Source organism: Hyposmocoma kahamanoa, unplaced genomic scaffold (assembly GCF_003589595.1).
Source record: "Hyposmocoma kahamanoa isolate Upper Pololo Valley unplaced genomic scaffold, ASM358959v1 88, whole genome shotgun sequence".
NCBI classification, from domain to species: Eukaryota; Metazoa; Arthropoda; class Insecta; order Lepidoptera; family Cosmopterigidae; genus Hyposmocoma; species Hyposmocoma kahamanoa.
Genome location: NW_020654466.1, coordinates 12,112,098 through 12,139,606, shown reverse-complemented (window position 1 = coordinate 12,139,606; position 27,509 = coordinate 12,112,098). Strand labels below are relative to the sequence as shown.

Below are 27,509 nucleotides of genomic sequence, written 5' to 3'. Positions count from 1 at the left end.
TGTTTCATGCAGTACTATTTTTATGACTTTCATGTAATAAAAGCACTTTTGACGTATAATCACATGTGGCATATCACAGATCACCGATTTACTTCCTTTGCTATAAATAGATAGAAAGAATTTGTTAGTAATGATCTATAATTTTGAATTTTTCAAAAAGGAGTATTTTATTTTTACAATTATGTAACTGTTAAAATAAAATACTGCTAAATTGATATTAAGTATATGAAATGAAACTATTTTTCGGGATTTAAATCGCGTATATTTGTTTTTTCAAACAAACCAACGTATCGGGCTCTTTACAAGTCCATTAAGTAATCAATAGATGTTCTGAGCAGATAAAAATAAATATATTTGCGTCATCCCTTTGTAGTATATTGAAAGATATTACAGCAATGTACATTATATGCTAAGAAAACACCATTTGATTTGTTATGTACGGCATAATTAGACAGACTCATTAAAATTTGTACTGTTTGTAAGAACGTTGCATAATTTCTTGGGAAAAGAAACTTTATATACCTACCACATAAAACACAAATGAGGTAGTACATTATACATGTATTTTACATTTCGCCATTCATGTAGTTCATATATGTTGTAAATACATAGTTTGTGTATACTGATATCCAAAATTGCGAGGTATTTCTCGCAAAACAGATAACGTTAAGCAATTTTTTTACGATCGATTACCTCATAAATATTGCTTAGTAACGGCATTTAGCGTCGTACTGTCAATGTATTATGTAAATAATTCTATAGATTTTATTGTTGCAAACCTTAGTGCTATTTCTACAGCAAGCAGTATGAAAATAAAGATAAAATTATTATAATAATAATGATAATTGAAATGGTGGACTATGGCATAATACCCTTCTTACGGAACAGAATAGTTTCGAAGTTAGATACGATTCGATGTAATATATTTATTAGTTACTCTATGGAATTGACAATAAGATAATAAATAATAAATAAATAAATAACGCACACACTCAACATAGCCCCGCACTAGGGAAACCCTGTGTCGCGGGTGCCATGGACACACACATAGACAACCACAAATTACACCCAAACTCACGAGAGAAATAAATGTAGGCCATACAAATATTTCTCCCGGCCCGGGAATCGAACCCGGGGACCTCTGCGTGGCAGTCCGGTATGGTAATCGTTCGGCCACGGAGGCAGTTGAATGATATAAGGACGATTCCCGCTTGGTTATGTCATTGATTCCCAGGAGACTACTTCCGTTTGCATGTCCACTTGATGTATGTATTGAATGTTTAACATCATTCCAAAACATACAAATTGTACGTTCAATTTACTCTGTTTCTCTATGTTTCGGAATGACACCGTCAGCAAATTAACACGCAAACGGAAATACGCTTTCCAAGAAACCATGGAGAACGCCAGGGTAATCCTGTGAGACCTTTATATCTCTCATACACATATCTATATACTAATAACTATAAGTACCTTTGACAATACTACTTATTTGAAACCTATCTTCACGTCTGAATCCTGTATCTGAGAAGCGCTGGAGAAACTGTCTTGCGCAATGCGAGAGCTGCGCCGACGCCGAAGCACGATTTTACCTGCACTTTCTTTGTACAAGCCCCGCTAAACCATTGCACCAAGTCGCCAAGCAGGTGACATAATGGCTTATTTCTAAACGTGTTAACCAAACAGATGTGTTAACTCACTTTGTTCGGCGCTTCAAAGTGACTTAGTGTGTTTGAACAAAGTTTTTTAGAGCGTTAGGTAAGTAAAAAGAAAAACTATGTATTTAATTAACAAAATCAAACATTACAAGCCAGCAAGCGTAAGTAGTCGCGAGAAGTATTATCAGACAGATTAGCATCGAAAGATATGACGTAAATTAGGGAAACCTACATACATGTTCAACAACGAACAGCTATAGCCTAACATTTTTAGACAAGCCAGCGTTAAGTTAATAAGTATCAAAGAGGCTTGAATTTACATTTAAACGAACAAAACAAAATATTAAACTTATGGCCAAGGGATCTGTAAAGAGCAAGAAACATTAATTTGTTTGAAAAAAGAAATATACGCGATTTGGATACGAGAAAATAATTTAAATGTGCAGCCATCGAGAAAACCTAAAAACTCGATACCACTCTAATGTTTATGTAAAACATAAAAAAGGTACATAAAATTTCTTTTATTTTCTCTCAAAGGAATTATAATGGCATTTCCCGATAAATTCTTAAAGGTTAGACGAATGTCATTATAAATACTCTTTATTAATAAAATCATAAAAATGATTCCAAAAAAATTCTTTTCCTGGCTAGACAATCTGTAATGGACTGTGAACAAAAAGTTTTAAATGTCAACTGGTTTTGATGAATTACCCGTAATAGGTATTATAAAATCTATACAAAGGTTAAGGTTCAAGACGAAAAGTAGGATAACAAACATCCTCGTTTTAAAATTACATAAATAACTTATTTTCATAGAATTTTTGGAGATTGGGTAACGTTTTAAATGTATACATATTTACAAATAGCTACCTCTGTAGAGTTTATTCCTCATTCTTCTCATTGCTGTCTTCCTTTTGAATGAGCAGCTGCATATCTATGAAATAAAGATCATCATCAACTCATTTATACGTCTCACTGCTGGACACGGGTCTCCTCTCAGGCGAGGGATTAAGCCATAGTCCGTCACGCTGTCCAATGCGAGTTGGGGACTTCACAGATTTTCCGAGGGTTGTGAACCTTCTTCGACGTACAGGTTTCATCATCACGATGTTTTCCTCAACCGAAAAGCTAATGGTAAACTTCGAATTAAATTTCGCACATAAATTCCAAGGAACTCAGAGGTGCGATCCCGGATTCGAACCCACGGCCTCTGCTTCAGAGAGGCGGTAGGTCAAACCATTAGGGTATCATGACTCCTTAAATACAGAAATAAAGATATTTAGAATTAACGATCACGTTAATTTTTAGTTCGTGATCCAAATTGAAAACGTCCCAAGTTTTCAATAATGTTTTGGCAAATACCTACAACAGACTGATAACGTGTAAGTTATAGCGCTAAAATTATTTCGTAGTTTATTTATTATTTTAATAATGAGCATTTGCCAATCAACTAGCAACGTCACACGCGTACGACTCGAGTCGCTATACTCAACATCTTGATTACATAGTCAATTACCAAAGATATCCACATAGGTCAGCGTGTTATTTCGATGTTACAGTCTTTAAATCTCAACAAAAGACATTTACACGTGTACATAAGTCACAATAAGGAAAATATAACATAATATAATAAAAGTCGTTGAAAAACCAAATACAAAGACACGACGCAAGCACATAGAAAAATTCGTGAGGTCCGCTGATTCGTTCCGTGGCTTAGTTAGTATAGCGTCTAGCACGGTAAGCAAGAAGACGTCGGTTCGAATTCGGCCGGATCGAAGGAATTTTTTCTAAGTGTTTGATATTTGTATTAATAATAATAACAAACTTGTGGAGTAATTTCACAAAAAATAATTGAATATCAATTCAATAAAAAATTAAAATACAGCGAATAGCGACATCTCTCGCCAGGACTGGTAGCTGTAAAGGTACTAACTGGGTGATAAATCTCTCATAGATTTCTCATTTATGACGCTACGACTAAAAAGTCGTTGAAAAACCAAATACAAAGACACGATGCAAGCACATAGAAAAATTCGTGAGGTCCGCTGGTTCGTTCCGTGGCTTAGTTGGTATAGCGTCTGCCACGGTAAGCTAGAAGACGTCGCGTGTCGGTTCGAATCCGGCCGGATAGAAGGAATTTTTTCAGAGTGTTTTTTCTGAGTGTTCGATCTTTGTATTAATAATTATAACAAATTTGGTATAGCCAATTTTTTACAGCGTAAGTTGTCCTTAAAAAATAAATTTTTTTTTTGTGCTAATCGACTCAATTTCATGTCGGAATTATTTTATTGCATGAGACGAAAAAATCAGGACAGTGTTGGTCGAATGTAATAAAACATTTTTCAATCAAAATTAATAAAATTGACTATATTTTTATGCTATTAGACTCTGTTTCTTATAAGTATGAGGGAAGTTGTGATATATTAATAATTATAACAAACTAGTGGAGTAATTTCACAAAAAGTAATTGAATATCAATTCAATAAAAATTGAAAAAGAAAAATATACCTTAAATTAGCTCTAAAAACATACATTGTGAAAAAGTAACCGCTCAAAAGTCAGTCTCGGCGTCAAAATATATTTTATCTGTATTGGCGCTTGTTGGTGTTTCCTTATGGTTGTAATTTTAATAAATAAAAAGGATCCTTCTGTCTGTTCATGAGTAATGCGCAATAGGAAGTAAGCGTGCATACAGCCCCGGTACGTATCTGGAAAATAAGGAGGGTACTGTACGTAGACCCGGGGCAGCTCACCTAAGGCACTAACCTTTTCATAGCTGTGCAAACGGGCTGATCTGGAGTCAGGACCTGACTGAGTAGGTACCTGTGCAGATAGGGAGAGTCACTATAAACAAAACTTATGTAAAAAAATATGGGACTGTTCACGAGTATTAATTGAATACTCAGATTACTTGTTTTACTAGGAAATTACAGAGATTACGCCGTCTGCAATTTTTACCACAAAATAAGTACAAAGTGTTACCATATACAAATAAGGCTTCCCATAATGCCCATCCTCCCAAGGGCAGAATCAAGATTTTATATACTGTATCTGTATCTGTATCTTATTTTGTACCATGTCGATACATTAGCTCCACGGTATTTTGTCTCTACACTGTGGCACAATTTTACTATAGAAGACATTGTATACTAACTAGTTTAACACAAAATGAATCCCCTTTCTGCGGTATGCATAGTGAAGTCACATGTTATACGAGTGCATAGGACTCGGAACTCACATAAGACTGGGTTCGATTTATCCCTTGGGAAATTAAGTAGCATGATACGTACCGGCCAATTGTATCTTTCAATATTTGCACGTTGGTGTAGGTACAAGAAGACTGTAGTAAACAAATAACTACAGAGACAATATCAAATGTCCAACTGTACAATCAACGGCATTAACATACAAACTTAATAAATCGGATACTGATAAACAATAACGTGTCGATCATAATCGAAATTTTACGAAAATGGCACCTAAAGATTTTTTCGTTGATTTTGATAATCTGTTCTAAAATTTACTTGAAAAATGAAAACTTTTGCTTGTTGTTATTTGGGAATTATAGTAATAAATCACAACAATTCATCATTCCTGAGGTGACAACAGTAAAAGTTTCATTTCACAAGTAAATTGTAGAAACTATCAAAAACATCTTTAGGTGCCATTTTCACAAAACTATGATCATGTTGTTCGATATGTTATTGCTTATCCCAATGGGAACAGGGAGAAAAATTGTCTCATTATTGTTATCCTTACTGCTGACCCTTACACATTTTACTTCTGCATAGGTTTCCTCTTAGGAAAAAGTTTCGGCCATTGCGCCACTCTGGCCTAAAGGGAGTTAGTTTCCAACACCATACATTTTTAATCAGTTTCATGAACCCCCTTGATAGTGTAATAATAAATATATAAATTCTGGTTACGAAGTGGGTGCCACACTCACGGCTCGTAATATCTATATATGTATAGGTCGAACAATGTTTTTTTCGTGCTGATTAACCCAACATACGCAGGTGCTATAAATGTATAAATGTATACTAGAAAAACCTCCACACGAAACGGACAAAAAAGACTGTTACTTATTATTTGTTGAATCGGCTCTCCATCAGCGCTGCTCAGAAATGTAAGCTATAGTTTAGGATACGATGGAACTGACATGTACATTTAAAATTTATTAAAAATTTAAAGTTTAAAAAATATATATGTTTATTGCTTTTGCAAATTTCTTGTGAACGAAAGTTTATTATATACAGAGTTTTTTTATATCATCAAGTGGCGGGACGAACAAGTGGTGCACATGATGATAAGCTACACGCCTGTCTTTAACAGTTACAGTACCACTCAGAGCCTTAAATTGCAATGATCTGAGCGGCACTACTACTGCGTCGTCCGTCACCCTGAGACATAAGTTGACAAGTCCCATGTGCCTGTAATTTCACCAGCACCATTAACCCTTCAAAACCGGAACACAGTAATGCTGACATTTCTGCTTGGCGGCAAAAATAGGTAGATTTTGAATGAGACAGTATGGGGGAAATCCGAAATTATAGAAGAGGGGGAAATCCGAAATTATAGAAGATACAAGTAAACAGTTTTAGGAACTATTAAGTCTTTTTTTGTGAAAACAAATTTGGTATAAATTAAATTTTTTTTGTGAAATTACTCCACTAGTTTGTTATAATTATTAATACAAAGATCTTAATACAAATACGTGGCTTAGTTGGTATAGCGTCTGGCACGGTATGCAAGAAGACGTCGGTTCGAATCCGACCGGATCGAAGGAATTTTTTCTGAGTGTTCGATCTTTGTATTAATAATTATAACAAATTTGGTATAACCAATTTTTTACAGCGTAAGATGTCCTTAAAAAATAAAAATTAGTTTTTTTTGTGCTCGACTCAGTTTCATGTCGGAATTATTTTATTGCATGAGACGAAAAAATCAGGACAGCCAGTGTTGGTCGAATGTAATAAAACATTTTTCAATCAAAATTAATAAAATTGACTATATTTTTATGCTATTAGACTCTGTTTCTTATAAGTATGAGGGAAGAAAAAAATCGAGACAGCACAAGCTGGTCAAATTTAATAAAATTCTTTTTTAAACAATATGAATAACATTTTATTAAATTTGACCAACTTCTGCTGGTCAAATTTAATAATATATTTATTACTTGAAACGATACAATTTCATAAGGTGGACATTAGAATTATATAGCGTAAATAATTTAATTAATGATTCAAGAGCAAATAAGCAATCAACTTACTAAGTGACATACACATTGACGCGTCATAAATACCGGAAAACCTACACGAAACGACAAGCAATCAACAAACAATGTCCAACTAAGTCACGTCCGGGTGGGTTGCCGGAGCTGCTGCAATATAAAGGCAATCTTTACGATCTCTATATGGATGTCATCAAATGTTGGGAATTCCGAAACATGTATACAATACTCGCGACTGCCTGTATGGAGAATACAAAAAAGGGTATTCCCAATTCATATATATGTAATAACTTTTTGTATTTCAAAAATCTGATATAATGTGGAGGTAGAAAACATTTTGTTAATTCGATTTTTTTAAAGTTAATATTTTTATGGAATTTCTTATGTCGAAACCACGTAGAAACTGTGTGACAAATGACATAGGTGCATAAAGCGCAATATCTCGAATTGAAAACGGGAAATTTTACAACTCCCTTACTTTATATTTCGTTTTAATTCAGTCCTATAAAAAATGTGTCTAATATGTGATAACCACGCCAATTGCCTGATCTCAAACCAGGGAACAAGCAAACAAAAAGGCTACTATGAGTACCAGAGCAACGGAATTTACTCCGGGACACTTCCCAGAACACACAGGCCAGAACCAATTTAAAAAAGTTAATTTCCAAAATTGGTTCTACCGGGTATCGAACCCGGGACCGCCGCATCCAACACCCTATGTAAACCGTTAGGCCACCGAGGTAGTCGAAGGTGGAAAAAGAAAGAGCGTCGCCTCTGCTCAAGTATTTAATTACTTAGGCTAGTCCCAACCCCTGTTTGTAGCTTATACCAACTGTACTTCGAATAAACATTTCTTCATTTTTTTTTTTTCTATACTGTGTAAAGAAAAAGAACATTGACGAAATGGTGATACTATCTATCTCTTTGAATGTGTTTTAAGTGGCTATAAAAAAAACCTTTCTATTTACTTCCACCAAGTAATACAACTTTCATAGCTAATATCATGAAAACCAGTTATTTTATTGGTTTTTCGGCACATTACATTTCTTGTTCGTAATAATGCCAGTCTGGTTATCAGTAGGCTTTTGATGCGTCATCGGCGATAGGAAATACAATTCTCATACATTTTAAATTTATGTCAAAATGGGAGGCAGGACTTAGATCAAATAATTGAAACATATTGAAAAACGATGATCAAATTATTTTAGATTGAAAACCGCATACTCTGTGGCAGTAGGTACTCTGCCCACAGCTTGAAACATAAATCTTATACTTTTTGCTTTGCCACGTTGAACCCGTGATTACAAAACCCTCCGACCCATACTTTTCGGTTAAGTTAAATTATGTTATATTAAATTATGCAAAATAACCCATCGAGGTCAACCTACCTAAACATTCCATGGAATATTCATTTACTGTAGGTAAGCAAGTCATTAAACTGCAAATTATTTAACATGTTTATAATTTAACTAGTTTTAATAAAAATAGCAGTTTATGAGTCCGAGTACTTTATTAAGGCATCAATTAACTCCTTTATCTGTTGAAGTATTAACCTGTTCATGCACTGAAGGCCATTCACTGATATAAACAGTCTTCTTAATTAAAAATTCAAATTTATTCTGTTGTGTAATGAAAACAATATTTAAAAATATTCAAAAGTAGGCCGTACTCACATGCGATTTAACGTAATCTTTCATGAATTAAGATCCAAGTGATATAATATTTTAAATAGAAATAAGCAATTGAACGCGAATAAAATTGTTCATATGTTTTTCTTTATTCGTATAAAGCGTATTATACGTTTTCTTTACCTTTCATAACAAAATTTTTATTACAGTAAGTAGTATATGTACATATATTACTTGACCTTCAAACAACAGGCTGTAATAAATCAAACATACATTCTGTAAGTACAAATATGGTCTCTTTATTATTCTACTCTATTTCCTCTGCTTCGAAATGTGTATAGTGGACAGGTGTACGGAAGTGAAATTATCCTGTCCATTGTAAGATTGTTATAGACTAAATGAGGTCGTACGATCGCCTTGAGACTAGCTAGGCCATTGCTAATGCTGAGATCTTAGTACACCCGGATGTGGGGCGAGGAAAATTGCATAGGTCATATAGTAATACTCGCTTCGTGCGTTGAATTTAGAAATCGTAATGCACTCTGTATTTGTACTTTGAATTGCAAGAAAATAGAAGGTGTACTCTATTATATTCAGAGAGGACTAACAAGAAAAGAAAACTTAAAAAATTAATCTATTTTTCCGGATCTAAATCCGATCCGATAAAGTTAGCCGTGACCATGGGACCCGTAAATAATATAATTCTTTATTTCGGACCATTAAAAATGTCCATAGTGTGTTAGTACGAGAATTTAAAAACAAAGTTAGTATAATACAGTGCTTAATTTGCTTTATCCAGAATTTTACAGTCGGACAGTCAAAACTATTGCTATTGCTACCGCTATTGCACTTAGAATATTGTTGGGACTTTACCGCATACGACACAACAGCGAGACAATCCTAGTGGCAATCCTAGTGAAAAAAGAAATCCTAGTGAGCTTCCGCAACCATGACCCACGCAAAGGGCCCAAAACGTTTATTTATTTGAAAAAACAAGTATACGCGATTTAGATCCAAAAAAAAGTTTCATTTCCAATGTGTAACAATCGCGAAAACCTACGAACTCGATAACTGATTATTTTTTAATAAAAATAATAAAAAAATAAAGTAAATTATAACATTCTAAATATAATATCGAGATTGGAATACAAACAAGCGGTCAAAAATTAAGAGCTAGAAAGAAATGGCACTCTTTATTGTGATTTTACACTTTTGGTAGCGCCATACAAGTCATATGGCTTGTTATGTTGTGGCATATATATTATTAATCGACTTCAAGAAAAGGAGGAGGTTCTCAATTTGACTGTATGATTTTTTTTTGCTAGATAAAGAGCTACTTCCCACTACTGATTCCCACCATTTATTTATTTATTTAGTGATAGTTGAGACATTTAAAAAAGACCTTCAGATTCATCTTCAGCGTGTTCTTGTGAGTTATAATTATAATAAATGAAGTGAAACACATTAAGTGTGACATTACAAATGGTATGACCAGAAAATACTTACTTACTTCGGTGGCGCAGTGACCCAAAGTGGGTCTTAGCCTCCGCCACCAGATTCTACCACTCCTCCCGATCCTGAGCCTGCTCCTTCCAGTCACTAGCACCGAGGTCCTTGAGATCCAGGACTTCATCGCCCCAGCGGTACCTGTGACGTCCGACCGGTCGACGTCCTTTCAGTTATTCCAAATAAGCCCTCTTCGCGACACGATCTTCTCCCATTCTCTCCATGTGTCCGAGCCAGCGGAGTCTCGCAGCTTTTGTCTCTCCAACAATATTAGGCCCGGACATTAGATGTTCAATCCCAAGGTTTTTCCTTGGCCTCCAGCTCCCATCCTCCGTGAGAAAATAGGTTACGTAAAATCAACTAGCTTTCTAGTTTTTTTTTTTTTTTTTTTTTTTTTTTTTATACATGACAGGCAAATGACTCCACTCCACCTGATGTTAAGTGGAAAGTGGTATCCAAACGCGAAGGAACCTAGTGCAGCGATGAAATCCTCACTGCACTAGCCACCTCCACCCTGCCTGCCTACAATATGCCTCTTCACGCCTCGTTTGAAGGACCCCATATCATAAGAGGGAGGGAAGACATGTGCCGGAAGGGAGTTCCATTTGTCAACCGTGCGGCAGAGAAAGGAGCCACCGAACCTTTTAGTACGCGATGGAATTCGGCAGGTAGTGAAACGGTGACTACGAAGGCCAGCACGCGTGCTTCTGAGCAGGAACGGGGAAGGGGGGATGAGGTTGATCAGCTCTTCAGAGCACTCACCATGGTACATGCGGTAAAAGGCGCTAAGCGATGCAACATCTCTACGCAGTTGCAGAGGTTCAAGGCGTGATGAGACCTCTTCGTCGCCTATAATTCGAGTAGCACGACGCTGTAATTTATCCAAGGCATCGAGTAGGTACTTGGCGGAGCCGTCCCACAAGTGCGAACAATACTCAACGCAAGACCGGACCTGTGTTTTGTACAGCAGGCATAACTGGTCCGGCGTGAAAAAACGTCGCACCTTGTTCAGGACTCCGAGTTTGCGTGAGGCTGTTTTGATCACAGATTCGATGTAGCTCCTTGGATTCAAATCACAGCAGATTTCCATACCGAGCAAGGTAAAACTGCTCTGAGGTGAAAGTGCTGTGCTCATCAGAGAAGGCATGGGAAGGAACGGCGACAATTTTGTTGTTAACGCGCAAACCTGTGTTTTCTTGGCGTTGAACTCAACAAGATTACTAGATCCCCATGCAGAGATGAGGTCCAATATTCTATTGAGCTCAACGACAAGATCAGATCGCTCTCTGTCAGTATCGGCGCGCCCAGCTGCGGGGAATCCGTGATATCCCCCATGAACAGTGCTATCATCTGCATAACAATGAATATTCCCAAGTGGAAGCATATCATTGATATGCAGAAGGAAAAGCGTGGGAGATAGGACGGATCCCTGCGGTACGCCGGCGTTCACATTCACGAACCTCGAAATGCTGCCGTCAGAAACGACGCGAATTCTCCGCTCACGAAGGAAATCGGCAATCCAGCTGCATAACTGGGCTGGCAAACCGTACGCCGGGAGCTTGGAGAGAAGAGCTTTGTGCCAGACCCGATCGAACGCTTTGGCTATATCGAGGCTAACAGCCAACGACTCGCCACGTTTGTCTATAGCCTCACCCCAAATATGCGATAAGTACGCTAGAAGGTCACCCGTTGATCGTTTCGGACGAAACCCATACTGCCGATCATTAATTATGGAGTGATCTTCTAGGTATTGGGTCAGTTGTTTGTTAAGGATCCGCTCTAAAACCTTGCATATTATGGAAGTAATGGCTATGGGACGGTAATTATGCGGGTCTGATCGCTCGCCTTTTTTGGGAACTGGTTGCACATTAGCCTCTCTCCAAGAGTCCGGCACACGACCTGAAGAGAGCGACAGACGATACAGTCGCGTTAGCACGGGGGTCAACTCAGCTGCGCAGTTCCTAAGTACAATCGCTGGGATACCATCAGGACCACTAGCTTTCCGGACGTCGAGAGACTGCAGCTGCGTACGCACATCGCATTGTCTGATACGAATATCAGACATCGTGTAGCCACAGTGAGGTAGAGTTGGTGGCTGTGCGTTACAGTCGTCGAGACAGGAGTTAGCCGCAAACAGATTTGCCAAGAGGTCGGCTTTATCTTGCGGCTTGTGGGCTAGATTGCCATCAGAATATCTCAGCGGGGGCAGCGAGGGCTGGCAGAAGTTCGACGCAACAGCTCTGGCCAGACGCCAGTAGCTACGACTACCAGTGGGATGCGTCAGGAGTTCTTGGCCAACTCGTGTGACGCGCTGAGCATCCGCTCTGATGTACGCTCTTTTGCAAGACCTGGTGGCATTATTGTAGGCTGTTTTAAGTGAGTTCGTATTGGGATCGTCTGAAGCTAGACCCCTGATCCAAGCGCGGTATGCAGTCTGTTTGTTCTCAACAGCCACAGCACACTCGCGGTTGAACCAGCGGTTGCGCCTCCCTTTACTGACGAGATCCGAATGCGGGATGTAGTATTCCATCCCGATTAAGATCTCATCAGCAACGGCAGTCGCGCTAGCTGTTGGATCCACCTCACTAAAACAGCGCTGCCGCCAGGGAACGGATGCAAAATAGTCCCGCATACCGTCCCAATCTGCCGACGCATAATGCCAAATGCGGCGTTTAGCCACAGTAGGTGGTGGTGGCAGTAACGTTGCCACTTTAGTGGATATCAAGCAGTGATCCGAAGTGCCCAGAGGGGCTTGGACCACCACCCGATATCCAGCCGGGCGAGACGTCAGCAGAAGGTCCAACAAAGAGGGCGCGTCACCAACCCTATCTGGAATCCGGGTGGGCTGATTCACCAGTTGGGTTAAATCGTGTGTGAGAGCGAATGTGTGGGCAGTTCTTCCAGCATGGTCAGTTTTAGAGGAACTTAACCACGACTCGTGGTGAGCATTGAAGTCCCCTAAAAACACCAATTCCGCTGTAGGAAACTGCGCCTGCGCGTCATCTGCCGCCCGAGTAAGGTGGTCCATGAGACGAGTTGTCTCCATGTCGCCGTGGTGGGATCTGTAGAGGCACATGTAGACACGGCAATGACTGCCCAGGTCAACATGTACCCCAAGGATGGAGAAGGAGGGGTCCTCCAAATGACGCAGACGGCGACAGCAAACATCTGCCCGGACAAACAAGCAGACCCCAGCTTTCGCTTTGAAGGACTCTTCAAGCATATAGCCAGGGTAAATCAAGTAGCTGCTGTCAGCCGGGCAGAGTATTTGCGTCTCCGTAAGGAACAGCATTTCTGGTCGAGCCGTCTCAAGATGTTGGTGGACGGCGTGGATGTTACTGTGGAGTCCTCGAATGTTCGTGAACTCCACCTTAAAGAGCGCTTTAGTGGTGGGGGTGTGCACCGCTGTACGACCGAAATTTGTACTTTGCGCTAACATGTTGGAGGGAAAAAGAGGCGTGAAGCGAGAAAACAGTGCCGCGACACAAGCGGTCAAATCGCGGGGCCTGCTTCCCCAGAGACTTGCCTACAGACAAGTTGCGCTGATCCGCCGGACGGAAGGGCCCCCGAACCCCCCCGGGAATGGCCGCCGGGACCCCACCTCCCGGTCACCAACCGGCACGACGAACCACACCGAGATTATGCGCGGCATGGTGAGGCAGCCTCACGAGCTGGGTAAGCACGCTTGGGCCCCTGTACTGTACCGCGGGCGGCCAGCGGAACAACCGTTTCTACGGGTCTCCCTGGCCGGCGGGTCAATGCAGTTGTCCTGGCACTGGTTCGGCGGAAGCCTCCACAGACCACAAATGTCGCGGCAGCGTTGCCTCGGGCTCTGGTTGTACGCTGACTGATCCCGGAACGCATCCGACTAGCGAACACTTGGCGGGTTTTCCATCATGCGCACGGTGGTCACTAACCAGGCGGGTTTTCAAGCCCTACCACCAGTGGAGCAGTTGGTTGCTCAATATCCCTTAGTCGCCTCTTACGACACCCACGGGAAGAGAGGGGCGGTGAATTGTATTCTAATCCGTCACCGCACGGCTAATATCTCCTAGACGGATATCACACGTATGCATGGGAAATAAGTATCTAATATGTGCCTGTGATCAATGGTCCGTGAAACAGTACATATTTTGTTTTATGATACTGACTGAACTTTCTATGCGTGGATGAACAAGTCGTGTGCTTGGTGGTAAGCAACACGCCTGTCCATAACAGTTACAGTACTACTCGGAGCTTTAAATCGCAAAGATCAGAGCGGCACTGTCAATACACCCATTACCCTGAGACGTAAGTTGACAAGTCCCATGTGCCTCTAATGTCGCCAGCAGCCCTTACCCTTTCAAACCGGAACGCAGTAATGCTCACATTATTGCTTGGCGGTAAAAATAGAATAGGTGGCAGAACTTCCCAGGACGAATTCTTTCACAAGAAGCTCTACTGCTTCTAGAATTAATTTAATTTAAAAATCTTAGCAGTACTTATTCCCGTAAACATTTATTCCAACCACTAGTTACTTTCCTAATAAACCGAATGTTTTATCGCAAAATCTGCAGATTCATAAATGAATTTAAGTAATCTCGTTACTTAAATTATCCAGTTTTAAAACGAGCCATTTCAAAATCAAAGGTAATTTGTAAACAAAGCCATTTTCGAATATTTTTTCCTTTACAAATGGTTAAGAGATGAATGCAACTAAACATAACACCACCGAATCGTGTTACGAGATTAAAACTAGTTAATAATATAGACCTAAAATGCGGATTCCACCGTCCAAATGTCGAATTTTGCAACTATTATGCACATAAATTACGTTGAATACGTTCTAACTTTGTCTATTATTTGTTTTTCAAAAAGGCAAACGTTTGCGTCTGCTTTCCTTGACTTCAGTTTCCTTATTTGTATAGTTATTACTTAAAACTTGACGGTTTTTTTTACGTTGTTATGTTACTTGCGCAGTTTCGTGACGTCAGATTAAATTTTATTGTCCGTCTAAGGAAAGAGTAAAACAAGCAACTGCGGAGATGAAGGTCAAATAAAGTTAAGCGTTACGTGACAGATTTTCAGGGATAATTTAAGTAAAGACCATATTGTCTGAAGTTTCTGAACTCTGACTGATTTTTTTACTTTAACCTGATCGCGCCGGTTTAATCTGCAAACTGGACATGTTTTACTTACAGTCTGAAACAGTAACTTGAAGATATGCTTAAAGCATTGTTTCTACAATGACAAAAGTATGAGTCAGTGTACGTTTCTTTATATGATACTGATACATTCATCATTGTATTCCGAGGAATGTATTCCCAATGACAAAAACATTGTGACATAAACTGCCTCCGTGGCCGAACGGTTACCATTTCGGACTGAAACGCAGAGGTCCCAGGTTCGATTCCCGGGCTGGGAGATATATTTGTATGGCCTACATTTATTTATCTCGTGAGTTTGGGTATAATTTCTTGTTGTCTATGTGTGTGTCCATAGCACCCGCGGCACAGGGTTACCCTAGTGCGGGGCTATGTTCAGTGTGTGCGTTATATTATTATTATTGTATAATAATAATAAAAAGCAATAGCCCATGGCATCGCTATGCCACTTTTATTAATCACATTGACTCTCATGAGAGTACATTGTTATTAAAACAACGTCAAGATGGTGTTATGATAATAGTTCAACACCAACAAGTTTTTTTTATACACGGTTACGGGACGAACAAGTCGTGCGCCTGATGATAAGCAACACGCTAGTCCATAACAGTTGCAGTGTCACTCGGAGCTCTAAAACACAAATATCTGAGGAGCACTGTCACTGCGCCCGTCACCCTGAGACAACTTGATAAATCACATGTGCCTGTAAGTTACTTTTGGATCAACGGTTCATTCATAGTGCGTATTGATATTAGATGAAAAAATCGTTTTACAATTCCTCAAGGCGCGAAAACAAACCTTAGTAGCAGTAGAGTTGTTTTTGAAAGAGTGTAGGGAAGTGCTGCCACTTTGCCTATTAATGTGTTCCAGTTTTGAAAGGTAAGGGTGCTGGTGAAATTACAGGTACATGAGACTTGTTAACTTAGATATTTCTCAGGGTGACGGACGCAGTGGCAGTGATCCTCAGATCTTTGCGATTTAAAGCTCTGAGTGGCATTGGAACTGCTATGGACAGACCTGTAGATCACTATCAAGCGCGCTACCTGTTTGTACGTCCCGTTCGACAAGTCGTTAATGTATAGATTAGATTACTAGTGTTCAAAATTACACAAATTTTTGCAGTATTTAGTATTAAGTTTTATTTTAAAGCAAACACAAAATTAGCGCCAAAATTTCAAAATAAGAAGCCTTAATATTTTATTTACTTTATTTGAAAAAAATTGTATTCTAAATATTACATTACAAGACTTTATTTTATTTCTAAGCATCCAAAACTTTATATAGAACTGCAATTTGTTACCTATTCGGAATTTGTTTTCATTCTTTATAACTATTATATTTTTTTCAGGTTTTCATTTGTTTCAGTCTCTTGTATTCATTTATTCTTGTATTCATTTATATAAATGAATGCAAGAGATGGGTATATTACCCATGGTTAAATTAGAATTGTATTGTCATAATTCTTTTCTCAGTCATTATTTGTTAACATAAACTATTTTATACAAAATATTATGACAGAAAGTCCAAGAAATACTAAATTTTGATTTTAGGAAGAAGAAGATTGTGACTATATGGCAACACGAATACACACTCTGTTTTAAAAGCCAACTATATGAAGGTATTGTAGATTGATATACTTTGTTGGAAACCCCTTATAAAAATGACAAATGAGTTACTTTTCAAAACTTTAATGAACTATATAATTGTAAAGGTATCAAAGAGACGGCCCACTCAGAAGCAGATAAACTGGCAATAACACAGGGGGGCGCAAAATTGGAGAGGTGTACCATGGGCGTACCCAACGGTGGACAACTTCGTGCTGATGAAAATAAAGAACATTTCTAAGTAATGGTTTTCAAATCGATCATGGGTAAAGCTTCCAATGATTACATTTAGCGGAAGCGGAGCTAAGAGTTACCCATATTTCATAAACCAGTAAGCATTTCGTTATATTTCGAACGTCTGATTTCGACAACAAAATACTACGTTTAATTTTGTACCAATAATTGCCAATTTGTCTTACCAATACATAAAATGTGATTTTGTAAATCACATAACCTTAACCAATGACTTTTGAACTGTTATAAAAACCCCCATTAGGAAATTGAAATTTTTCATTATTAAATGGTTAATAGTAATTAAACATTTTGTTTATTAAAAAGTGAAATTTGTGTCATGCATATCGAATGTAATGAAATTGTGGTCAAAATTATCATATTACCATCGATCACGACTGAGGTCAATTGTAAATACTTAAAATCACTTTTAAATCGTATAGAAACCACCTTGAGTCAATTTAAAGAAATAAAAACATTGCTTTTTACTTCTTTAAACTCTACGTAACCTTTAAGGGAAAAATGTAAATATGTGTAGGTTTTTATACAGTACTTGTAAATTCGAACACAACTCCCAAAGAGCATAGAATAAGGTTTCTAACTTATTCTGGCGATTATGGTGTGTATCAGCTACCAATTTTCATTAGAGTATCGCCATTACACAGCACAAAAAGACATACACATTTCCTGTGTACTTCAGGTGTTGACAAATATAATATTTGATCCTCTCTATTTATTATTGGTCTTTTCTTTTAGCGATTGATGACATTTACAACCAGTATATCTTTTGATATTGATCTATTGATCCTAATAAATATTGGTTTCTTGGCTGCGCTCTCCATTCAGTAGGTTAGGTTGCTATAAAAAGCAGAAGCCAGAAACCAATTTTCTTGCGATTCCGATCACGTTTTTAGGTCAAATTATATATTATAAATTATATATTAGTGTACGAGTATAATCAACGTTTACGTAGTTTTAAAAAAAAAATCTAAATTTTATTTTTAATGCTCATTTGTCTTTGTTTTGAATTAATTATACAAATCAAACATTTTTTGCGTAGCTCAGAACAGATTAAAACATCCATCGATTTAATTTATGTCTCAGAGAAAGAGGATCAATAATTAAAAAAGATAACCGTTTAGATATTTTGCCTGCTGGTTTTGCAAATTTAAAATAATCATTTAAATATTCATATTCATATCTCTATTGCTTGCGACATGGTTTCACAAAAGTGTTATAAAAATATAATACAGTAGTCACACATGTGATACCCTGTAAGAGCACCGCAAAATCAGGAGAGCGCTGCAAATTATTATAATACAAACATAAATATCACTACAAATTACTAATAATTATTCCTATTTTCTTATAATATAAAATTAAATATCATTTATTTATTATATAAGAGAATGGCACTTAACTTTTGTTAATGTGTTATAGATAACGTACTTTTTCAGATGGGCAATAAATGTCGATATTTTTTTTTTAGTTTTTTATTTAACTTGGTATGCTATTATAAATTTGAATTGCCATTGAGTTGAGTGGGGACTGGATCTGTACAGACTGAGAGCAGTTGCGGAAGTTTTTAATTTATGTCAGTTTCTATTGTTTCTTCTTACTGTTGTAATTGGGGCACCTATGTTAGGTGCATATTCTTTTTGACGAATTTACAGCATTCAAGAATATATATCTATGTCAATGTTAATATCTTATGTTTAATGAAACACGGTTTACACAAATCGGTTTGTTTTATATTAGCTAGTGTTCTTATACATTATTTTTGTATGTTTTGTAAGGTATCCTGTACTATGGTGCAATTTCCCCATATTACTATTCCGTAAGTGAGTTTTGAATGAATGAACGCGTAATAAGCTGTAAAATTTTTTTAGAAGTTTTAAAGCCAAAATTAGTGAAGAAAGTAGTTTCGTCAATTTATAGCTGTGGGATTTCCAGTTAATGTTGGTGTCGATGTCTATCCCTAATATGGTTCCAGTATTTTCTATAGCTGTTTGAGTATTGTTGTAGGTGTACTGTAAATTTAGATGTCTTTTTTTTGATGCTTTAAGTTCTAAAATTTTGGTTTTGTTAAGGTTTAATTCGAGATTATGTTCATCAAGTCAGTTTACTATTGTGTTTTATGTCGAGTCTAGTTTGTTTTTTTATTTCGTGAGTATCGGTACATGAAAATAAGATACTTATAAAATCTGCAAAGAGAGTGCAGTGTTCGTTTATAGTTTTAGGGAAGTCATTTATATATAAGCAAGAAATAAAATGCAGCCGAGGACAGTACCCTGTGGGCTAGAGTTACGAATATTAGTTTTATTTGATAATATACATATAGTTCATTTTACCCGTTTTATAATATGCGTTTTAATTTCTACATACTGTTCGCGTTTTGAAGATAAGAGGCATCCATTTATTATGGCTCTAATGCTTGTGTCGTAGAATATATAAATTAAATTAAATAAATACAGGTCACGATTAAATTAAATGGGACTTTATTCATATTTATGGTGTAAAGAATGTGCCCGTATCTTCTTTACACCATCAATGTGATGTAGTCGTCTGTGTATAAGACGATGTGCCTGTTGAAATTACAAGCACGTGTGACTTGTCAACTTATGTCTCAGGGTGACGGGTACAGTGGCTGTGCCCCTCAAATCTTTGCGATTCAAAGTTCTGAATGGCATTGCAACTGTTGAGGACAAGAGTGCTGCTTACCACCAAGGGCACGACTTATCCGTGTTTTCACTTGGTATCATAAAAAAAAGACGAAACTAATGCCAGCCTGCCATAATTTTGTGACAATAACTTCTACTTTCGAAATCAACTAAATTTCATCACTTTTAATTTTAACGAAGCTATTAATTCACAAACAAACAGCAAATTGATTTCTGTTAAAAGGAGGTGGTTACCGGTTCTGCCATTTAAATTCGTTTGAAAGATTTACGCACAGAGCTGTGACCGAAACCGGGACAACAAATTGATTTTACTACGCTTTACCAGCATCATCCATCGATATGTCAAGCACTACATACTACACACGACAACATAGCTCTATGCAAAAGCTGGTAATATCATTCAGTGACGCAAAAAGACCGTAGATACTAATGTGTTAAAAGATTGTTTCAAAAAAAAGCGTGTTACCTATTGTTTCATGATCAGTCTTTTTATATAAAAAGACGCTTCTGCTTCTAGATTTATCCCTTGGCTATACCTTTCTGTGACAAATTGTGTTAAGGTACCATTCCCATGGGAAGTTACAAGTTGATACTATTGCAACCAACCACATGATGTACAATTACGATAATAATAGAAAATTATAATTTTGAAATAATATGCTAGAAAATAATATGGTATCAGACTTTGTAATCGTCGTATAATCGTCGTATACTCGTCGGAATCATCATCAATCACATTCCGAATGAAGGTTCTTTATGTCGTTTAACATAATTTTTAACTAAAACCATAATATTAATCGATTCTAAACCTGTAGTTTGTTATTATTGTATGACACAGTTATCTTCATTTTTCTTATTTATGTAACAATAACTGCATATTGATTTGGAGTAAGTACTTACATTACTCGAGTCTTTTGGATACGAGAGTGAATAGACACTTTCTAGACAAGCCCGCTCCATCCTAAACCACATCGTTATTTACCAGCTGGTAAAATTGTGGTTAAATTATTGCCTATTACTTTGAAAAAATGGTTTTGAAGTAAACTTATTACTTGAATAATGCATATGACAAACAACAATAAGTTAATGACTTAGGAAAATTTATTACTTCAATGGTTTATTTAAGAAAATAATGTATTTATTCTGTTTTACATTATGTATTGGGCAAGAGGACGTAATGAAAATTCTTGAGTAGAAGGAGGAACTATTTGGAATTTCAAATTAATATTGTGGTAAAATGCACTTCGTATGTTGTACTAAGTAATGACAAATCATTAGATGTACGTCATCGAAGAATAAGATAACATTTTCTAGTCCACATCCGCCTATGAACTTTTAACAATGATATCATATTTCGTAGAATACAATTAATTTTATTATATCATTGACCAATTCGCGTCCATATTATATCTTGCGTCATGTTACTGTAGTTCGTCTATACAAGGTGATATACCTACAAAAGCATTTAACTAGTATCGTAAAAAAACAAAGTGTACAGTGAATCTTCTATAGGTCCCAAATGGTGTGTTTATAATAAATAACTATGCAGTTAATACCCAGTTTATAGCTTGTTAAATTCTTCTTTTATGCGACTTACTTACCGTTTTGTGACTTTGTAAAAGACGACTAATATTTTCTTGATCGGTTTTGCGAAAAGTGAAACAGACTTTCGCGGTTAAAAGTATACGCAATTTTTGGACACCCCATATATGTACAATGCTCAGTTACACGTCAGTGTTTATGCGTGCGGTGATGTTACGTTGTGTTCTATCGTTAAGTCCACTAACTTCTGTAATTATATACATATATGGCTGCCCACTTACGTATTACATGTATGGTATCAGACAAAATTATCTCCGTTATCCTATCATGACAATGTAATTAATTGTCTATAAAAGATACCGAGAATAAAAAAAAAAGAAGAAAAAGTCAAGGTACTTTTGACTTTCTCGTTTTTAGTGTTCCGAATATCAAAACCCTATGGAATCACTTCAGCGTTTGTCCACACACGTTTTTGTTTATTATACGATCGACAATCAGTCGAAATTATTTATTAATAGAGGTGGCTTAAAAATACTATGAATGGGGTTGCATTACACGGTTAAAATCGGGCTCTCAAGACAGGGTGCCCAAATTGCTCGTAGCGTTCCCGCTTTTTTATGACTATGCTTAAACTTTACGTAATATAGTTGCTAGATTTTGGGTCTCCCAATCAATTCATTAATTACTTGTATACATATTATACAGTGCTTTGAGATCCACAGTCTATCTAGGCAAGTTATACACACTACCTAGACATTGTATAAAATTCTAGGTATTGTATATAATTCCATCCGTAGATATAGCAAAGTATTAAACGTAAGACAAAATAATCAAATCAGTCATTTCTGTTTCTTTCCGTGCTAGTTCAACCCCCTCTTGTGGTTTTAGGTTAAGTTAGTATATAAAAAAACCGAATACCATAACCGGATTCGTTTGGGTTTCCGAGCTGGGTCGAAATCGTAAAACAAAAAAAATATTATGGAATATACGCAATGTATATTTAAAAATAATCATAGCCAACAAAACACTAAAACTATATGTACAAATTGTAATTTAACCAATGTATAATTTACCAATATTGATTCTACATTACATAACAAAAAATCTTAACAAAAACAACAGGAAGCAAATTCAAATTAAATTAAACTTTAAACATTCCAACAGTTCATTTAAGTCATTAGCCATAACTAAATAACCATAATTAATTCACAAATTGTTATCAAGGAAATAGTTTGAGTGAATCTATAATGACTCGACCTTGTATTGGTAGGAAGTTATGTATAAGTCATACATATACTCTTCGGACATTATCTATGATCGAAAAGAACATAAAGACATAAAGGTCAGTCAAATGGAAGTTACTCACTTCCGACATCGGCTTGATAAAATATACTGTACATTACAAACTATTACAATGTTCATTTGCCGTCCGAAAACCAAATGCACACGGGCATGCACATTTAAACTTCAGCAACCTGATTGAAAAAAAGAAGTTTGTATTACCACTTTATATTTTACTATCCACAAAATGTATCATATCCAATTGTATATAACTCGTACTTGGTTTTTCAACTGCTAATTATTTGGTAGCAAAGTTTTAATATTTGATATTAAGGCACTACTCGAGGTAAGTACTGAGATAACATCGTTCAAAAATGTCATAATAAATATATCGATATGTGCAAACAAATTACTTCCAGTTATGACTTTTTCTGTTTGGTGCCAGACAATCACACCAAGTCACAGGTCTGAAAGGGACACCACCCAAACTAGATGTATTTTTCTAAGAAGAGGCACTTTCTTGGTCCTACCATATAATCGAATCCAGGACCTCGTCACCCAACACCTTGACATCTTCATGACATGGCAATAACTGACTATTATAATATGTTATGTTTATACATAATAGGACTGCTTTAGAATTGTTTAGCTGCCCAAATGTTGACGTCCATAGATTTGCATGCCGATGGCGGCAAAATATGAGTACTGATTTATTATGTATACTTGTACAGTCAAGAGCACATCACGCTTAACACTTTGTACTTTGGACCGTTCTTATCGTAAGCGGCATAGAGTTGGATTAAACCATAAGTGTCAAGCTTGACGTGCTCTTGACCCTGTACCACATATTGTAAACCATATTTTAAGCAAATAAATATCATTCATTCACCTAGAAAGCTAGCGGCCAGGCTAGAGAGCTAGTCAATAGCAGATTAACTTTTTTTTATAATATCAACTGACTGGATGAACAAATTGTACCCCTTATGGTAAGCTACACGCCTATCCATAACAGTTGCAGTGCCACTCAAAGCTTTAAATCGCAAAAATCTGAGGAGCACTGCCACTGCGCCTGTCACCCTGAGACATAAGTTGACAAGTCCCATGTGCTTTCAAAACCGGAACGCAGTAATGCTGAGATTACTGCTTGGCGACTGAAATAGGGAAAGTGGCAGTATTTCCCTGGATGAATTCTTTTACTGCTACTAAATCGTCATTATGTCATTAGTACATTGGTTTACTAACACCTTTTTAATTACTCTTATTACTCTTTATTTTTGTATAAAGGCACAACGTCACAGACCCGAAAGTCTCCATTGAGCAGTCTGAATTATCAGTAATCTACTATTTATCCACAATGGCTGTAGGTAAGCGAAATAGGTATTCGATTCAGAAAATTTTATTACTTAAAACAACTCATATAAGCTTGCGAAAAGCCAAATTTCGTATTCGAAATTTAGAATTTTCGCAACATTAATGATTATGGATACCTTCTTGTGTTTAACGAAAACCTGTTATAATGTAATTTGCATAGCACCATTAACAGATTTTGACGTCGTGAGTATAGCTGTTGTTTAACTCTTGATTTTTTAAATATCTATTTTTTTCAGCGGATCTGTTCTATTTTCAAATTTGAACGTCAATTCAGATCTTTTTCTTAATGTTAGTTGAAAGCAATCATTGTCAAATTTCCAATTAGTAAATCAGTGCAAGATATGCAATATCAACGGTCTCTAACAACCTGCACGTGATACGTGAGAGTAAGTACATGTTACCACAGTCGATAAGTACGTATTATGAATAACGTGTTCAGTACTATAATAATAGGGGTGCGATAACGTGTTATTTATCGATGTGATAGGTGATACGACATGCGTTACTGCAACTCGAATAACATTTGCTGTGATATGATTTCTTAGTGGATCTTCTAACTAGTGACGTATTTGTTATTTATACGCTGATAGCAATTGGTAGGTATATCTAGGTAATGATACAGATAGGTAGTGTTACCCACTAATCGTATGGTATATATTATATGACAAATTTCGAACCATTTTTGTGTACCCATAACTCAACTTGTAACTTCGTTTGCCTAATAAAATAATTTTGCTTTGTTTTTATAAAAGCACAACTAGATTTATATATTTTTTAAGTTGCTAATACTAGTGTACTTTCCTTAATATTCTCTAGCTATTTATCTTTATATCTACAAGGTTTTCAATTGGACATCTTCTAAACTCTAGTTAAAACAATTTTAAACATTTAACGAAAACATTTATGTGCCTATGCCCTCGTTGATGTCCTTTGTACTGGATTCATTGCTGTCTGTAAAATTACTTGAAATAAGGAAAAATAAATAATATAGAGTAACTTATGGATTTATAGAAAGTATGTAATAAGTATTTGTAACTACCTATATGTACTTAAGTGGACATCCTTAGAAGTAAATATTACTGAAGTGGACTTTTATAATAGTTGTTGTTTTAAAATACGGGTATCTGTCATGCGAAAAACAATTTCAAAATCTTCAAGAGAAAAGAAAATGTTTCAAAATGTTTTATCGAAAAAACTAAAATATCAAGTCAAAGTCAAAGTTAAAGAATCATTTATTCCATAGGTAAAATAAATTTACACTTGAAAACTTTATTTTAAAGCTGACTCTGACTTCACTACGCTGACTTCCCTGAGAAGCAAAATTATAAATATATTCACATTTTTTTGTACATGAGTTTTATCCATGACCTAACAGGCATATGTAGCATACCTAAGACCAAAGTGACATTAATGCGCGTGAAACACAAGGTTTTTTTGTAGAAACTGTAAATAAGTCGTAATCGTCTACAAGACGTATTGTTGCGTAATGAGTATTTATTTTTACATGTTCTTATTTATACATGTAGTTGATCACGCGGACAGACGTGCACATACGTGTGGTATGTCACATACTTTAATAAACCTACCTATATGTCTTAGAATTGCTCATAAGGATAAGTGTTTCCGAACTTCCTTGTTACAGACATAACGGCACAATAGAAGGATGTACATGATATGTTTATGAAGTTGTGTTAATAGACCAGGTACTTCACAGACGACCTTTGTATATATAGTAGCAGTAGAGCTCCTTGTGAAAGAACTCGTCCAGGGATCCCTTAGGTACTAAGTGGCAGTAGCCACCTTACCTATTAAAACCACCAAATCGTAATGTGAGCATTACTGCATTCCTGTTTTTAAGGGTAAGGGTGCTGGTGAAATTACAGGCACATGGGACTTGTCAACTTATGTCTCGGGGTGACGGGCGCAGTGGCGGTATCCCTCAGATCTTTGTGATTTGAAGCTCTGTGTGGCACTGCAATTGTTATGGACAAACATGTCGCGTACCACGACACCCACGACTTGTTTGGCCCGTCAATTGGTATCATAAAAAAAAATGTGATCGCGAATTTGTTAGCCAGAAGATCATTTTGAATATAACGTAGTTGAGATTAGATTCATCGCTGAATACATAATGAATATTTCATAGAAAATCTAAGAGAGAACACGAGATCCCCGAGCAACTGTCAATAGAACATGAATAAGACAGCAATGGTGGTGTTCGTGACGATTCCCCGCGATCTGCGATGTAATGACGAGGCGAGCGAGTCGTGAACGACAACGCGACGATAAGCCTCGGTACGTGCGCGTGCGCTGGCCGCGGCCGTCGGGACCTTGAACACACCGCCTTCCCGCCGCAACACAACAAGCCAGTCCGGCCCGAGCCTTCGACCAAACACGACCGATTTTTATTTATTTATGACAACCATACGACTCGAATCACCTTACGATAGCGACCATGTGCCAGTGCACACCCCTCAGTGAAGTGATCTTGTGAACCAGAAAGTGATGAAGTGACACAACACACGTATAGTGCCTATTTGTGATGTTTTGTGCCAACCCCTGTGCCATATTAGGAGATACATAAATTTCAGTGTTTTTACAAGGTGGGTATTTTTTTGAAACTTTAATTTTATAAGTAACTCTACATTTTATTTTTCTAACCCCTTATCGCCTAAGGATCCATGTGCCCCGTTTTTAATCACTATTGTACCATTAACCACATAATCATTGAATTTCATTACCAATATAGTTTTAGCAATGGTTACGATGGTAATAACATAAACATACCATTGTCTGTAAAACAAATGTTTTGAGACGTAAAATCAACTTGTCACCTGTCATCATTCTGTAGTAAAACATTGTGTGTTTTGATTTACTACGATGATGTTGCTCACTGCACTCTTCCGTAAATTCGAGAGGCTAACATAACATTGTGTGTTTTCACAATTTGTTAGAAATTCGGACTTCGATAGGCTTCGTAGCTTGTAGGTAGTAAAATTAAGAAATCAAACTCGAAAATCTCAACGGTCAGAATATAGGTTAAATTTAGACCATTGAGATTTTGAGATTCAGATTCATCAGACATTGAATGAAAATTAATCGAATTTGAGGCACCCGTCTCGACATCGACTAATTTTTGTTCAATGTTTTTCACACAACTATCGCGTCGCATACCTAAGGAAACGCCAAAGTCTCGTTGTAATCGTGAAATCGGTTTTTTGATCGTTTTTGCGTGAGTCAGACATTGCTTCACTTTATCGAACAGAACATGATATAAGAGTCAATACCAAAAGATTGCGGACGTATTACAAACTTCCTTTTGCCTTGACTGATTATTATATTAATAAAAATAAAATTGCATATTTTAACCACAAAGACTAATAACACAAAATGATATTTAGTTATTGCAACATTTTTATTAACAATTTTTAAGTTTGATAAAGAAAATTGAAATAGAAATGTACAATTTCTTTCATTTTTCCTTTAATTTAATATTTTTTCTCAAAAGAATGCGCGTTATGGATGACTGTAACCGCCTACGTACAAACCCGTTAAAGGAATTGCAGTAGGTAAGTTAAATTAAAGAACCACTGTAAATTATTATTTTTTGGATAATAAAAAAAACAGTACTGT

At 36.7% G+C, this 27,509-nt stretch overlaps 1 protein-coding gene across 3 annotated transcripts in view; it reads left to right on the top strand.

Moving 5' to 3' along the window:
* The window catches only part of LOC113235847 (dual oxidase maturation factor 2), a 95,266-nt gene that overhangs the window by 30,101 nt on the left and 37,656 nt on the right, over window positions 1-27,509 (top strand). Inside the window, exon 1 of one of the 3 annotated variants that reach the window (XM_026471766.1) lies at window positions 26,064-26,479. The exons of 1 other annotated variant lie outside the window; for it this stretch is intronic. The gene's annotated coding sequence lies outside the window, so the exon portion shown is untranslated. Of the gene's footprint in view, window positions 1-26,063; window positions 26,480-27,509 lie in introns of those variants that run through there. One more of the 3 variants, XM_026471764.1, reaches the window with a different exon arrangement.